This window comes from Castor canadensis, chromosome 11 (assembly GCF_047511655.1).
Source record: "Castor canadensis chromosome 11, mCasCan1.hap1v2, whole genome shotgun sequence".
Classification (NCBI taxonomy): Eukaryota; Metazoa; Chordata; class Mammalia; order Rodentia; family Castoridae; genus Castor; species Castor canadensis.
The window spans coordinates 8,524,281-8,541,406 of NC_133396.1; the positions used below are offsets into that span (position 1 = coordinate 8,524,281).

Sequence of the window (17,126 nt, forward strand, 5' to 3'; positions counted from 1 at the left end):
ATACATACGGGGATTTGATTTGTATGGAGCTCAGGAGGGATCCATGATGCAAGGGACTGGTCAGGGAGGGCTGACTGTCCCACCTCAGGTCGTGCTCCAGAAGAGACTCTGGTCAGCCTGGGGGTAGACAGGACAGCAGGCATCTGGCACAGATATTATAAGTAAACTTAACATTCTCACCCAGGGAACAAAGTCAGATGAAGTGGATGAGTTCCAGAATCTAGAGGAACTACCTTTCTCCCCTCTCCCTAATCCCTCTGCATCACAGCCAGCAGCTTGGGTCTAGGGATCTGCATATGTTAACTGATGGCATCTCTTCCTTTGGGGTCCCACTGCCACCCTGGATCAGCCTGAAACCATCTCTTACCCTGCAAAAGGTAACATAGGGAACTGCTCCTGCCCTTACCTCCTCCCATTGCCAGCTGTTGTCCTGTTAACACCTGGGGAGCCCCTGGAAACACCCAGGGGACAGGCAGTGCACCCTCATTGCCTGGAGCAGCCCTCAGGGGAGGCATCTTTCCCAATAGGGGCAGGGGGCAGCTGTGGACACGTGTGACGTCTTGGCAACCATGATTGGATCAGCCTAACCTGGGTCGAGGTGTATCCAGCATGAGGTCAAAGCTGCATTGTCTGCCTGGAAATATTAATATCTTTCCTCTTGTGCCATCATGCTTGGCCACTGGGCCCTCTCCTAGCCTGGCACTCAGTTCAGTCTCCAACAATGGCCATACTTTGTACTTCCCCTGGGCCCTTTATTCAGGCATCTTAAGGCCTATTCTTGTTCTGCCAGACTCCTGCAAAGCACAGCTTCCTCATTCAGAGTACGGAAACAGGCCCGAACAGGCCCGGGGCAGATCTGCGGCATGAAAGCACACTTGTCTTCCCTTAAGTTCACAGTTAATCAGCCCAGAGCACTTGACAATCACCTCAAGTGGCCTCCAAAGCTGCTGGGTTCTTCCCCATTTGCACCCAGCCTGGGTCTTTCAACTGGAGTCATGCGATCCCTTCATACAATGGGCCCTCTGATGGGTGCCACTGGCTGTAAGTGGGACTTGCCAGGGTTCAAATCATGGCTCTCTGGGAGGTGTGTGGTCTTGGAGATGTCACTTAGCCTCAGTTTCTGCTGGTTTAAAATTGTAGTAATTATACCTGCTTGGCAGTGATGCTTGGAGTTGCACAATGGAACCTGTAGAGCATTCATCTCTGTCTTGGTGCACACTTGCTTAGTAAGAGACAACCTCTACTGTCGTGTTACTACCTTCATCATCATTAGCATCATGTACCTCCCACTCCAGTCCACTCTCATGGGGCTGTTTGCCCCACACATGGCTTGATATCTCTGAATTTTCAACAGTCATTTGCAGACTATCTCCTGCAGAGCTCTGAGTTTCCAGGGTAGGGTGAGGACTGAAACTTTGCTCTCATAGGTGTTAAATGTTATGCTCCTACCCAAGATTTCATTTGAAAAAAACAAGGATTCCCATCAAGTAACTATTCATCAAGTAACTATTCATCATCATTCATTCATCAAGTAACTATTCCAGAAGACTCCAGAGAGTTTGTTTTTTCCTTTAGTTCATCTGACCATTGGCAATGGGATGGATGCTTGGCCAGGGAATATAAGTGTACTTTTTCTTTAATGGCTAATGGCAGAAGGATGGATCTGGTGACCTGTGGGGGTCACCACATAGTAGAACTCCAGACACTGGCCAGCGATTCAGGAGCAGCAATAGGAGATAAGGAACCAGCAAGATGAGGCTCGAATTGTAGGAAAGCTAACTGCTGAGCCAGAAGCATGCCAGCAGCAGACTTGGGTTGCAGGGACTTGTTTGAGTTTAGGAAAAAGGCAGAGACACTTGTTTTCAGAACAGCAAAGGGATGTTGGGTCTCATATACCTGGACAAGACAGCCTGAGTATATCTAGAGTCAAGGCTGTGTCTGCAGGTGGAGGCCCAAGGGTCTAGCCATGGCTGGATCTGACACAGCGGTTAGCAATCTGGCTGTTTCCTAATCAGGCAATTCCCCTGTGTTCCCAGATTATTCCCTAATCCTAGCTGACTGTCCTTAAGTGGGTTGTGTGGGAAGCTGAGCAGTGTTTGAGTGGGCTTGGTCCTCAGCACATGATGAAAACTGACCTTTGCATGATCCTGAAAGTAATTCTCAGGGCATATGGAATAAAGGTCAAGTTTACTGCCCCCTCACCAGACTCCAGCCAAGCGGGACTTCAGGTTGCTTGAACACACACAGATCTTGCCCATCTGCTGGCCTTTCTTAATCTTTCCTCTGCACAGAAAGTTCTTTTTCCCTACTGATCACTCACTAACACCCCATCCCTTTTGCTTTTCAGTTTCTACTTTCAATTTCACCCCTTCAAAGAGTCTGTCTCCAACTGCCCTTCTTAAACTAGGTCCTCCCTGAATTCTTCAGTAGATTCCCAAGGTCATGTCCTTCATGGCTGGTCATAGTTCAATGTGTGGAGGTGGCTGCTACTCACTTTTTTATTTGCACATTGTCTCTCTACTCTCAACTCCAGGAGAACCTGGGCCTTGTCTGTCACTTTCACTGCTGTGTCCATGGCACGAAGGAAGCACTTGGCAAATTTTCGTTGACTAAATAAAATGATTAGTTTCCTTCTCTGAATCATTTCTAGCCCATGCTTGACCCATCCTGAGTTGGTTCAGGTGAAAATAGAGGGAACTAACAGTCCTCAGGATGGTAACCGTGTAGTCCATGGGTTTAATATGTCATTGTAACCCCTCATGGCCTGAGACAAGCTCTGTGTCCAGACACACTGACAACTTGAAAGCACCAAGGACCCAGCCTGAGCACCAACAAACTGCAGAAGCAAAATGCTTTCTCTCTTGTCTGCTCTCTCTGAGGAAGCGCACCATTCCCCTCCCCCAGCTCTCTGATGATGCCATAGCATCCTGTTGCCAACAATGCAGAGTGACCCCAGTCAAGGACCACATCTGTCACCTAGAGCAGGAGGGAGGCTCACCAAAGTCACCCTCACAGAGGTGGATGATGGCACTTGCCATAAAAGACATCTGCCCATCTGTTTAGGTAAAGAGTTTAGAGTCAGTGTTAGTTTAGTTCTGTGACCTAAGCGGTCTCTAGAAATTCCCCCCAAAGTTGACAGTAGCTGTCTAGGATCATGGGTCATTGTCAGTATTAGCTGGGCCTGCCTTGCCTGGCCCCAGGACCGTGTCTTCATCAGACTGCTTGGTCACAGAGACAGGTCTTTCCATCCTGGCTTGTTGGCTCATTAACATTTACTGCTTGCTTTTATTATGAGTTACTTTGCTCATAAATGGTGCGCCTGTCCCACTAGCCTGGGCAAAGCCTCCAGGCCATGAGTTGGTCACTTGCACCTCTGACTCTCCCATGGTGCCATGGATGTTCTGCTGACCGGGTCACAGAAACCCAGAGTCTGACTCATGAGCCGCTGAGAAAGCTTGGCAAACCCACTTCTGGAGGGAGCCTAGGGACCAGCATGACAAGCTGTTAACAGGCCAGCAGAAATAGTTCCGTGACTCTCTGGGACCCCAAACCAGACCATAACACCTGTCCTGTGAGTCTCTGCACATTTCTACCCTTGAAAGCAAGCTTGATGGTAGTCTTTCAGGCACCTGGAGGGCACAATTCTTGGGATTTAAAGGGCCCTCTATCAGCAGATAGCCCTTTGTCAGATCGGTCATATTGAAAGGGTCTCTAGGATGATTCCCCCATTTTTATAAAGCATGCAGCCGCATGCTGACAGACCTCCAAGAGGAGTCTAGGAAAGTGCAAGCGATGGAGTCCGAGGGACATATGTGTTCTCAGGGGACCTGTTATCCAGGAGCACATCCAAGTTCCAGCTATAGTTTGGTTTTCCAGCTCTGCCTACCCAAATGGGGTTTTCTACCAGACCAACCCTTTGCCTCTCAGTGGGAGCCTTTATGGGCCAAGTACGGAGTATAGATACCCCTTCCCCACAGGCTGCATTCATAAGACTGGACATTCTTAAGGCAGGACAGAATCTTAAGGCTGTCAAAATCAGCCTTAAGAAAATGGGGCAGCAAGCCCAAAGCAGATCCTGACATGGGACATGTTTCTTGTTTTCATGGAATGTGCTTTATCCATTCATCTGTCTGTTACTGGATTCATAAAAATCCCCCAAAATATGTCACAGGCAATCCATAGGGAAAAGAAGGCCCCCTCAGACAGATTTGGGTCACAGGATCCAGGGGCCAGAATGTTCTTGGTTTGGTCAGAGAAAGAATTCAAGGATAGACACTGAAGAGGCAGAAACAGGAGCAGGCTTATTAATGCAAAGCAAAGTGAAAGGACAGTCTCCAGATGGGAGAGTGGGCAGGCTTAAGAAGGAACCCTGTATTGGGAGGTCCCTAGACCTCAAGCTTTTATTGGGGTCTGTGGGCATGGGGGTGGTCAGTCTTGGAAGACTGGATTAATGTGTCAAGAATTTCCAGAAACCAGGTTATTCATCATCAACTCCTGCTATATGTTGAGCAGAAGAGCTTTTGGCCTTGGATGTTCAGACTGGGAGTGTCATTTTCTTTGGGCTGTTTTAAGTCATTCCATTAATATCAACAGTCCAGAATGTGATTGCTTATCAACATTCAAGCCATCATTCTCAGCCATCAATTAGGCTCACTCCCTGTGTAACTTGAGCGTCCTTCCATCAAGGATTTGTTGACAACTAGCTTCTTGGGGACATCAGAGTAGGCCTTTTGCCCACAGTTACTTGTGATGAATTAGAATGGGGTGGGGGGGCACCCAGATGATTCTGCAGGAAGCAGAGCTCTCTCCAGAAGCCACTGACAACATGACCACCTGACACATTTTCAGCTGGAGGGACTAGGGTCTTGCTGGACTGCCCTTCAGAACAGAATGAAAGTGGAAAACAGTCATTGTAAGGACTGGGGGCAGACTGTCCAAGTGCCTCTTAGACATTTGTGCTCGTTCTCTACAGTGGAACTAGAGGGAGGTATAGGTAGATGGTTTTGTTTTGTTGAAATTTTTGTTTTGGGAGTCTTAATTGGTTTTGGTTTTGATTTTGGTATTCAAAAAAGAGAATGCGCTGGGTCTTAGGTTATTTATACTGGAGAAGGTTAGAACTTTTGCCTTGAACTTGAGACTGACTCAAAAGGGTAACAGTTATATAAACAATAGGGCTGATAAGACCATGTCAGAGGCTCCATGGGAACAGACAACTTCCTGTTTGGTGCAAATCAGCTTGTGCTTGGAGGGAAGAGGTGAGTGGGCCATGACCAAGGTCATAGGCAACCAGTAGGGAAGTGAAGACTCCCTCAGACAGAATGGGATCTCTGCAAAGAGAAACTTGAAGAGTTTGGTGGAGATCGGTGAGTTTCTCATAGTTCATCCGGGAGGAAGTTCAAAATCACCTGGATAAGCCTCCCTTGTCCCCAGTGGGCTCTGCTATTCACTCATTAGTTGTCTTCAGTTCACAAAATGTCAGTGGGGAAAATGCTTCTTTCTCCTTTGTGGCTAGATGTCTGTCACCGTGACAGGGAGAATGGCAGGATTAAAGAGATGAGGAGAAATGGAAGTATGAATTCTCTCCTTTCCTCAACTCATATCTGGTCTTTTTCACCTGAACTAATACCCACCTCTGGCCACCAGTGCCCCTCTCCAGCCCTCAATCCATTTCAGCCGCTGTGAATGCTTGAAAACATCCTCGTAGTCACATGGGCCTCACTTAAATGACCCCCAGTTGGTTCTCAGACAAATCCTGAACACGTGACTGCATTCCACCCTCAGGATGCACCCAATATAGTGAAACCCGGTGTCTGAACAAAAGTCATGCTTATAGGAGCAATTTATTGGCAGCAGCCAGAAGGTGAAAAAGAACAACTGTCCATCGGTGAGCGAAGTAGTAAACAACATGTGACATCCCCATACGATGGAATATTATTCAGCCATCAAAAGGAGCAGGATACTGATACATGACACAATCCGGATGAACCTCGAAAACGCTGTATGATGTGGAATAAGCCGGGTGCACAAGCCCACACATTGTATGGTTTTCTTTATGTGCTATTGAGAGCGCGCAGATCCACAGAGACAGAAGCAGATTAGTGGTTGCCAGGGTATGGGAAATGAATGCTGATAACTATAGAATTTCCTTTGGGGATGGTGAGAATTTTCTGGAACTAGGTTATTATGGACCTAGTGGTGATGGTTGTACAATATTGTGAGTGTATACTAATGTCATCAAAATGCACACTGAAAATAGTGAATTTTATTTTGGATGAATTTCTCCCCAATTTTTTCTAAATCTTCAATGTGCTCTCTAAGCCCGCCTTCCATCGGCCACTCTCCCCCACCCCCACCTCAGCTCCATCTCCAATCATGATAAACATTTCCTGCTTCCTGTTGGCCTCTGCTTGGTGTGTCTGGTCAGTTGACCTCATGTGGTCTTCATCTTGCCTGGCCAGCTTCCTTCAGGAACCTTTTAAAAAAAAAAAGCCCAAGGTTGGGCATGGTTGTCCCTCACTAAGTTCAATTTCTCCTGCCCTTCCCCTGCAGAGCGGGTACCTGGAGGTTTGGAGGGGGAGGAGAGGTCATTGCCCATCTCTCTGCCTGTTCCCCCTCAGACCCTGAGCAACAGAGGACAGGAATCCACACTGTTTGTTGTCACATCCTCGGTGTCTTATCTGAGAGAAAGTAGGAATTATTTGTGACTTGGTGACTCCCTAAATTGCTTGACTGCCATTTCCCCAAGGGCAAGAGGAATGTTCTCCCTGGAGTTTGAAAGCAAAAGGAATGTTCCTGAATTCAGTCTCTGAGCTTAGTCCCCTCTTGTTCCCTTCTCCCTGTTCACAGGGAAGGCATTTTCCCATAGGGGAAAAAAACACGTTAGAAATGGTGATTCAGTTTCTGAACTCCCCCACAAATTTTACATAACCCACAAGGTACTTAAGTCCTTATAAACTACTCATGCAGGAGTTCAATGGGCTTTTGTGAGCTGAACGGGCATCCAACCTGCCATAACAGAACCTCACTGTGAATTGGCAAATTCACTGTGAGCTCAAAAACATGTTTTTGTATTCAAAAATGTTTTGTATTCAAAAAATGCCATTGGAACATGGACCCTCTGCTTCTGCTTATGGGATGTGGGTTGATGAATATGTTTGACTCTTCTGAGATCCACTAAGAGGAAAGGATCTTCAGTCAGGTTAAGCTGGGAATTCAGGATGAAAGGAGAACACCGTGCAACCTGATGGGAGTGTTGATGAGGGTGTTCCAATGGCCCTAAGTGGCAAGGCAAGGCCTTCTGAGGTCCTCCTCCCCTCCCATCCTTCCTCACACATGTGGTCCCTGCTCTTGCTCTGTTTTCACCAGGAAGATGACTCAAGACTCCAGAAATTACAGTAGTCCTTGTAACTTCATTTCCCCAGCAGCACAAGTCTCCATAGATGGTGTGTCCATTGGGGACTGTGTATGCTCAAACAAACCTTGCTTCTGATGCATATGGAGGTTGGAGAGACACTGCTCCTTATGACCTTAGCTCGTGGGACCTTATTTGCCCAGAGAGGAAGAACACATGATTCAAAGATAGCTTTGGCCCTTCTGATTCTAGGTTTGCTCAACTTGAGTTCAAGGGCTAGAGGTTTGCAACCCTCTCTCCCTCTTTTCTTTCTCCCTAAAGGAGAGCTGGGACCCCAGAATTTCTCAACTCCCAACCCAAGGCAAACCACATCTGGTCCCATGCTGTCCTTTCCCTGTGCAGCATCCTTAGTGCTCTTTGCTGATTTCTAACCTAGAATGAATGGATTCTGTGCTATTGGATTGGTGGAGCACACCTGTAATCCCAGCACTTGGGAGGTGGAGGCAAGAGGATCATAAGTGCAAGGTCAGCCTGGACTATATAGCAAAACTCTGTAGGAAGGAAGGGAGGGAGGGAGGAATGATGAAAGGAAGGAAGGAAGAAAAGAAGGAAGTTAGTTGTTAGTTTACTTCTAGATATTCTTGCCCCAAGGTGTAATCTTAGTCCAATCATTAAAAAATGTGATATCAACTCAGATTGGGGCATAGTCTACAAAGTAACTGCCAGTATTCCTCAAAGTCACAAAAAATGCAAGTTATGACTGAAAAACTATCTCAGAATAGAGCAAAGAAGACATGAGGACTGACTCAAGGTAGTTTCCCAGACTGGATCCCGAAGCAGCGAAAGGATGTGAGAGTGAGAAGCACTAAGATCAGAGTGGGACTGTAGCTCAGTCGTGGTGGTGTACCAGTGCATTTTCCAGTGCTGATCAGTGTGTCACAGATATTCATGTCACAAACACTGGGCAAGTGTGAGTGAGAGCCATACAGGAACTGCATGTGTTCTTTTTCTAATGTTTCTGTTATTCTAAAAGTATTTCGGCATACAGAGTTAAAACAATTGGGTACTATGCACATAGTAGGTATTTTCTAAATGGTAAATGACTGAATTTGTACATTTGATTATTTGAAAAGTCTCTAAAAGAAACAACCTATGTAATTTGAGGTGGGAAGATAATACAGATATTCTCCTTACTGATTCTCAATATGGTTATCCCAGTGTAGAAATTTAATGCGGATATGGTAAAATTTTCTAACCTACTGGCCCCGTTCAGCCTTTCTCATCACCCCTTAATGTCCTTTATAGATGCGTGTTTGGTTGGTTGATGCATTGTTTATTTCAGTATTGCTTTGTTTGTCCTGGCTCCTTAAGCTCCTCCAGGGGAAGCAGTTTCCCGCCTTTCAGATCTGTGTGGTGCTGGCATTTTGGAAGAATTCTAAGGACTGGCTTTTCTCTGTAGAGTGCAGCTTCCAATGTGGAAGGAACCTTACTGTAGACTCCCGTCCACACAGGATGGTTCTTAGGTCTTAGCTCTGAGTTGATGTGCTCTGAATGCCATGTGTCCCCAAGTGGCTATATGGGGGATGACTAGGCAGCTGTCGCTGTGATTGTTTGGCACATGGTAGACTTTAGCCCCGTCCCTTCTCTTCCTTTCATGCCCCTTCAGAGCCATATACATTAGTTAGTTTTTCGTCTCTGTGACCAAAATACCAGCCATGAACAACTTAAGGGAGGAAGGACTTATCTTGGCTCATGGTTTCAAAGGGTTCAGTCCATAGTTGCTTGATTCTGTGCACTTGGGTAAAACATCATGGCGTTGGGAGCCTGTGGTGGAGGAGGTTCTTTGCCTCATAGCAGACAGGAAGCAGAGAAAAAGACAGGAAAGGGACAGGGACAGAATACCTCTAAAGACCTACCCCAGTGACCTACTTCCTCCAACTAGGTCCCACCTTCTAAAGTTTCCAGAACTTCCCAAAATAGCACCACCAGCTGAGATCAAGCATTCAACACATGAGCCTGGGGGATGGGGGAGAACATTTCATATTCAAACCATGACACAGTGGTTGTGTGTTCTCCTCACTTTGGACTTCTCACTCCTTTCTCCCCTTCCTGCCATGTTCAGTTATGCCTTGGACTTCTCACTCCTTTCTCCCCTTCCTGCCCATGTTCAGTTATGCCTCCCAGATCTCCAATGAAGCCCAAACCAGCTGCCTTGCCCCTCTTCACCAGGCTCAGGATTTGCAAATTCCAGGTGGAATGACTAGCAAGAGCTACAGAGATGACAATATTGAACGGCCTCCCCCCACAAGCTGGATTTGCCACTTTAGGAATGCCCCCAGGGGCATCCATGGGAGCCAGTTATGGCCAGCCTATAAAAATAGCCAAGGAATTCTTTTTCTATATAGTTACTGACTTGGTTAGTAGGGAAAAGGCCACCAGATGTATGTCAGAAGGCAGTGATTCATTTGAAAATACCAGGAACCTCTTTTTATTTGAATGATTAACTCAGCATTAATATTTAGGGCAACCAGATCTTTTACAATGCCTCTGTGAGAGCCCACCCCGCAGTGGAAAGTTGGTAAAAGTTGGCTTCAGGGTATGAATTCTTGCTGATAATCACAGACTACCCCTCTTATAAACACACTACACAAGCTCCACCTCGCTGTGCATTGGCTGAGGACTCAAGGGGCGAAGCCCTTGAGCTATGGAATCAGCAGACCTGAGCTGGAATTTCAGCTATGGCACCCGTAAGGAACTTGGGAAAGCTAACCCTCTCCTCTGTCTCTTCATCTATAGTGTGACTTGATAACATTTCCTATGTAGGAAAATTAATTGTCAGAGGGAAATGAAGTGATGTGTGACCAGAGCTCAGCCCTTGGAGCTGGCATGACACGGGGGCTTAGAAGGCCGTGCTCGTGCACCTGGTGTGGTATATAGCCAGGTGCCTCTGCAGTCAGCACCAGGCATTTCTGGAAGAAAAGGCTCTGAGTGGGGTGGTTTCTTTGCTCATCATCTTGGTGTTGCTGGTAGCAGCAGGCATCCAACCTCCTGTCTTGGACCAGTGGGGGATCCCACCCACCACATTGGCATCAATTTCCCAGGCTGGTTGCCAAACAAGGAGATTACACACCGCTGGTAGTTGCCTTGTACCCTGCATGCACCCTTGGCTATCCATACTAGGAAGCCAAGAAAACAATCATTTCCCAGCAGCAAAACTCTAAGTTCCTGGCTAGTTGGAAGGCATGTCCCAAAACACAGAGCTCAAGAAAGGAAAAGATTTCTCTTTTGTTAGCTTCCTTTCCAGCTTCCTGCCTGGTTTCTGCTGCACTTAGAGGCAGTTGGCTTTTGATGCTGTTGGGCTTCAGTAGACACTAGTGGGAGGTTCCAAGCTTTAGGGAGGTGCTGTAGCTGAAGGCTAAGGATCCAGGGCTGGGCTTCCAGATCTTTCCTGGGTCTTGCTGCTATCAACTGTACCCAGCAGGGTGGTCTGATGAAGCATGAGATAACCAGACACTCTGCCCCAAGGTCTCCACTCACTTTTCTTCTCTCCTTGTAAGCATCCCCTGCTGGCCTTAGGACACTGACTCAAAAGCTCCCTGTCACCATATGAGCCTCCCATATTCCAAGGCATTCTCTCTCCAAGACTTTGACATCCCCAGGTATAAAGGTGCCAACAGGAAGCGCCTACTTTGTGCACACGCCTCCTCCTCTCCCTGTGCTGTTTCAGTATCCTGAAACTCATTTCATTTGCAAAGGAATAATCATTCCTATTTGTTTTGGGGACCTAGGCTGGTTGTCAAACAAGGAGACTACATACTGCCAGGCACCATTCCCTTCCCAGCCATGGAGGGAGGGAGCCCATCCTAGTTGCATGCAAATAGCTAGGGATTTCTCAACAGCTCTGAAAGCTTGGTTCAGTTTGTATTGGGCCTGCAGCTCAATCACTCTGCCTAAAGGGAGTGGAGGAGGAGCAGGTGGTGTTCGGCTTTGGCTTTGAACTCAGGCCACATCCCCCAAGGGTAAGTGAAGGTATAGTTTGGTCTAAACAAGGGGTAGGGAAAAAAATCCCTTTCTGTAAGTTTTGCATTGGCCAGGAGCCAGGAGAGAGAGCAAAGTGACAGAGACTGCAGTCAAAGGCTATTGAGAGCGTATGGTATTCAGCGGCAAAGGCAAAGCATTCAGCTCCTAAGATCGTGCCCAGAAGATTGCTTTGCCGGGTGGAAAAGAAAGGAGCCTTTCAACCTCTCCCATTTGGCCTGCGCTGCAGTTTTGCTGAGCAGCCGTTTTGGAGTTTCCTCTTGGAGTGATTGGTTTATGCTGTCCAGATGTGCACAATGAGATGGTTTTGTGTTTTGGCTTTCCAGATGTGCACGGACAGGAAAGTGAGCTTTGGCAAAGGTGGAAGCCTGTTTCTGCAGCCCCCAGAATCTGGAGAACCCACAATGCCGCTGTTGTGTAGGAAGCACAAAACTTGGGATCTGGGAAAAAACTTATGGGTCGCCTAATTTAACCTCCTTATGTTACAGCTGAAGACACTAAGACTCCGAGTCATGACATGCTTTCTGCTGATTGATCCCCTACAGCTGGGAGCAGACCTCTGCACCGCTAGAATTCCAGGGACTGCATTTGTACATGCATCTCTGCTGTATATACCTGGCTCTTTTCCAGGTGCTGGGACACCTCAGTGAACAGACAGACCTAACTTGTTCTGATGCCAGATCAGGCAAGGGAGAAAGAACAAACAATAAACACACAAAAAGGAATATATTACATAGTAAGTTAGAAGGCAAGAAATGCTATCAGAAAGGAAGGAATGGAGGGAAGAAGTAGAGGAGAAGAAGAAAGTAAAGTAGACCAGGCTTTAGATGGGGGGGGGGTGTGGGTAGATTTCATTGAGAAGATGAGTATATTATTTATCCACTGCTCTATAACAAAATACCTCAAAACTTAGTGGCTTAAAGCAGAAAGCATTTTGGTATGTATGACTGCTTGACTATGCTTGTGATGTGACAGCTGGCTTCCTCCAGAACTCTCTCAAGAGAGAGACAGAAGTGACAATGTCTTTCAGGGTTTAGCCTTGGAATGGTCAGATGGCTATCCTTGAAAGTGAGGTGAAGTAAAGAAGTGAGCTACAGATGTCTGAGAAGGAACATTCCAGTGAAAATGCCTGAAGGAGAGAGTAACCGCTTATATTTGAGGAAGAGCAAGGAGAATGAGTGTCAGGGGTCAAAGAAGAGCTAGGGGAATGGCAACAGGAGAAAAAGGTCAGAGAAGAATGAAAGGTGGGAACACATAGGTCATGGCAGGGCAGGGGAGGCCTTGGTCTCTGCCCGAGTGAAGTGGGAGCTACAGCAACATTTCGAGCAGAGAAGCAGCCTACCCAGACACGGAAGGAACGCAGGGAATAGACTTTAGTGGGGGCAATAGTAGGAGTGAGACACAGGTTAGGAGGCTATTACCGTAATCCTGGAAGACATGATGGAGCCTCCCACCATGGCGTAGCTATGGAGAGGGAGGAGTGACTGGATTCTGGGCAGATCTAGAAGGTTGACCCCTCAGGATTCCCATCAGATTATGGGTGAGTTGAGATAGAGTAGCCAAAGATGATTCCAAGGTTGATGGTCACCTCCCTGAAGCTGCCACTGGCCACTTGTTCTCTCTGCCTTTTGTGGTGTTGGAAAGAACAATGTGTTCTGGAAAGCAGTGTAGAAGCTAGCATAGATCACTCAGCGCAGTGAGCCACGCTGCGTGAGAGCAGGCTCGTCGCTTACCTCTGTGGGCCTTGGTTACTGTGTCCACAAAATGGAAAATGATCCTATATCCTCTAGGACATGCTATTAGAACTGAGGATGGTGAGCCCCTCTGTCGGGGGAGCCCAGAGCTGGGGGTCTTGGGGTGCTGGAAATGTTCCGTTTCCTGATCTGGATGTGGATTGCATGGGTTTGACAGTTACTGAGAATTCATCCAAAAGAACACTTACACTATGTGCTCTTTTCTGCGCCTTTATTCAATCACAATAAAACATCTTTTAACAAGGCAGTGGGAAGCCATTCTTTTCCCTAAAGTGTGACTTCCACCCAGGAACCGAAATCCTGCCTGTGGAGGGTCTTTAGTTTCTGCTAAAGTTCCAAATACCTTAAAGACAATTAACAAATTAAACTGCCAGTGGTCACTGGCCACTCGTACTCATGTCAGTGAGTGCATAGACATTGCTTGGTTTTGCCTGTTTGGGGATTTTGTGTAAATGAAATCATACATTTACTATTTTGTGTCTCGTTTCTTTCACTCAAAATTCTTTCTGTGCAGTGCCCCCGCCCTATTGCCTGTAGTGCAGGTCTTTCACTCCTGTACTGCACAGTCTTCCCTCCCTGGTGTGAATGGAACACAGTTTGACTCATTCTGTTGTGGACAGGTGTTTGCATGGTCTCCAGGCTGGAGCTAGTGTTGATAGCACTAGAGTTAAGAGCATTTCTGGCCTGGGTGCATGCCCCCACCATACTGCTTGGCACAGCATTCCTGGCCAGCACCTAGGGTTGGTTTTATCTGCGGGGAAACTTAGCAGGTAAAGATCCCCAGGGCATGTTCCTGGGAGTCAGAGATACATGGATTCTCAGCACTTCTTCAAGGAGAGGAGTGCAGCCAGTGGACTGGATCACCCTCAGCCTACGCCCTGCCTCGTGGCTTGAACGCCTGGGGCTCTTCCCTACCCACTTTGAGGGAGTGAATGGGTCATCTCATCTTCCCATTCTGGACCAATGAGGCTCCAAGAACTGCAGGAGTGGGGTGGGGGAAGATCCCTTGCGTGCTAAGCCAGCTCAGCTGAGCTATCTAGGTAGGGCCCGGCAGCCCTGCGGGGAGCACCCAGCCCCTTCCCACCTGCAGGCTCATCAAACACCTCGACAGGCTGCCCAAGTGGGAAGCTGGTGATGTCATTGCCAGGCCTGAACAATCAGGCCTTTCAGGGCAGGACGATAACAATCAAAACAGTATGTAAGGGCCTGCCACGCAAGAACACACACGCTCATCGCCCCTGGGAGGATCTGAAAGCCTGGGTGAAGTGGGGCTTGTCTGGAATATTCCTTTCTCCTTTCACAACCAGCGTCCAGAGAATGTAGCCTGGAGAACAAGGTCACAGATTGCCAGGGTGCACTTTGCCCATTCTCCAGAGAAGTCCATGACTCTCTCCACCACCTTCCCTGAAGGCGCCTCACCTACAACCTATAACTAAACCCCAGGCGAGCAACGATTTGTGATTGTGGTTAAAGCAGGAATGTCCACTGCACAACTCCAGGGGGTACTATGTGCAAGAATGCAAAGGGCACAGTGCTCCTAAATGGAGTCATAGTGGGTTGGAGGACAGCCAGGGTCTTCGGGCCAAGGATGAAAGTCCGGGTGTTTCTCAGGTGTTCCTACGCTCAGCCCATCCATCTGCCTGGCTGCACCTGAGTTTTAGAGGGGTCAGCTCCACTGAGCCTAACTGTCCTCGGTGGGATGTCTGAGATGGGGGGGTTTCCATGTGCACTTGTAGCAGTTTCTCCCATTCAGGCATTTGTTGAGGAAGCCAGCTCTCCTTGACTATTGCTTACCCTGGGTCAGTGGCTCTCGACTAGGGGCAGTGCCCTGCAGGCGGCCTTTGGCTATGTCTGGAGTTTTGGTTGTGATTAGTAGGAGGAAGCTCCTGTCTCCCAATGGGTAGAGGTCAGGGATGCTGTTAGCAGTCCTACAATGTACCAAACAGGTCCCTACAACAAAGAATTAGTGACTCCAAATGCTCACAGAAGTGATGTTGGGAAACCTTGCTACAAATGTCTGTTCCCACTCCATTAACCCTGGAGGTCTCTGGTTAACATCCCCCTATCCAGACAGGGACCAGAATGGGACAGTACCTGCTCTCCTGCTGGGGATTTGAGCCAGGTAACCCCTCTCTATGATGGTTTGATGGTGTGTGTGAGGTCCAGGGGAGTGGAAGCAGGCGGCAAGCATGAAGAGGACCTGCTCTGTCACTTCCCTACTGGGTAACCCTGAAGATTAGTTACCTAACTCTTGCGTATCAGTTCCCATCTGTGAAATGGGAATACTAATGACAGAAAACACACAGGAGGTGGGGGGGTGGGAAGCACGTTGCTGCATGTAAAATGTTAAGACCATGCCCAGTGCTTAGTAACACTCAATAAATGGCAGTAAGATTATCATCATTTTTTATTCTAGCCGGAGGAGCTCAGGCTCCCTCCGACGGGTGTGGTAGCAAAAGACTGGAGCTGGTTTCAGCCGCAGGTTGTTGCAATGGGCTCCCCAGTGCTCCGTGCTGACTCACGCTGGAAGCTTCCCCAAGCTCAGAGGCCCAACCTTTTGAAAGGGCTGAGTGCTGATGGCTGATAGATAGATCTCAAGGGACCCCCTGAGCAACACTCTCAGCACAGGGGTCTGCCTCCCGGAGATGGAGTGAGGACCCGTGGGGTAAAATCCTATGCTTTTGGCTTGGGAAGAGCCCTGTGCTGTGGCTGGAGTGCTTAGTCCCCTAAAAAGTCAGCAGATCCTACCAGACTCAGAGGATGGTTGTCCATAGAGGAGAGATGGGCTTTGGCTTGGTATGCTTTGTGGTTTTGGTTGTAGGTTGGCTTTGACTTGGGGCAAGGAGGGGAAAGAAGATTTGGGTCACCCTACCCCGTCATCTTACAGATTTGCTTACTCCACTCCTTCGTCCTGTCTGAAGTGTGATTCCCCCCACCTTGTCTATTACAGTTGTCCCCCTCCTTCAAGGTCATCTTCTTCACAAAGTTTTCAGGGCCAGCCTTCTCTGTTATACTTGCCACCTCCCTCATGCTAGTGGCGAGCTCCAAACTGTGTGGTAGCTTTTTGCCCCCTACTCCACTGTAACTTCCTTGAAGTCAGGGCCCTTCCTAAAGGCTTTTTTTTTTTTTTTGTAGTATGAGTTCTTGCTCATGCTCTTGCTGGTGGTTGGTGGCTGATTCTGGAGTCACTCCTGAGAAAAGCCCCCAGCTGGCCACATTTCAAATGCAGGGCATGGTTCTGACCAGGAGGACCCAGAACTGAAAGGCTATATATAGCTGTGAGACCAGAAGTCCAGGCCCTGTTCCTCATTGCCTCATTTGGAGGCCTTGGGCAATTTTAACAATGGCTGCTGTGTAAGGAGCACCTGCCCAGGGACTGGCTCCTCACAGTGATGGTTTCCCTGCAAGTGGGGGTGGGGGTTTGTGCCCATTTTACAGATGAGCAAAGATTGGTGCTGGGTTGTAACAGTGCACTTAGGGCTCCCACCCCAGGTGTATTTGACTCATTACTGATTGAGTAGCCTCCAAAAGCACTGAACTTGCCTGTGCCTCTGTTTTCCACTTTAATGATGAAGACATTGAGAAGGTCACCTTCAAGGGGACCTTTACAGCCTGAGTATTTTCCAATTTGTAATTTGGGATGGGGTCAGATGCAGGAGATGTGAGAGCAGCCCTGTGTGGAGAGGAAATGGAGTCCTGTCTCTGGCTGCCTCCAGGCCTCTAAGTAAAAGCAAAAGCAATGATCCACCACCTGGAATTAGCAGCCTCTGAAGACAAGGGCAGGGAAGCCCTCACTACCTAGTAGCGGCCCGGGAGGATCCTGGTCATGTACCTCTGAACCTCTACTAGCCTGGGAGGGCACGGAATGACAGGCAAGAAGTAAAGTCCCCTCAGGCTTTTGCTTCTGCCCTTGCAGAAGACTGGAGCGGTCCAGCTGGTAAATGGACACCCTTGACCCCAGTCACACCTCCTTGGCACCCCTC

At 48.1% G+C, this 17,126-nt stretch overlaps 1 protein-coding gene across 10 annotated transcripts in view; it reads left to right on the forward strand.

Moving 5' to 3' along the window:
* Positions 1–17,126, forward strand: part of Slc39a11 (solute carrier family 39 member 11) — a 349,955-nt gene that overhangs the window by 321,214 nt on the left and 11,615 nt on the right. The gene's annotated exons all lie outside the window — the stretch shown is intronic.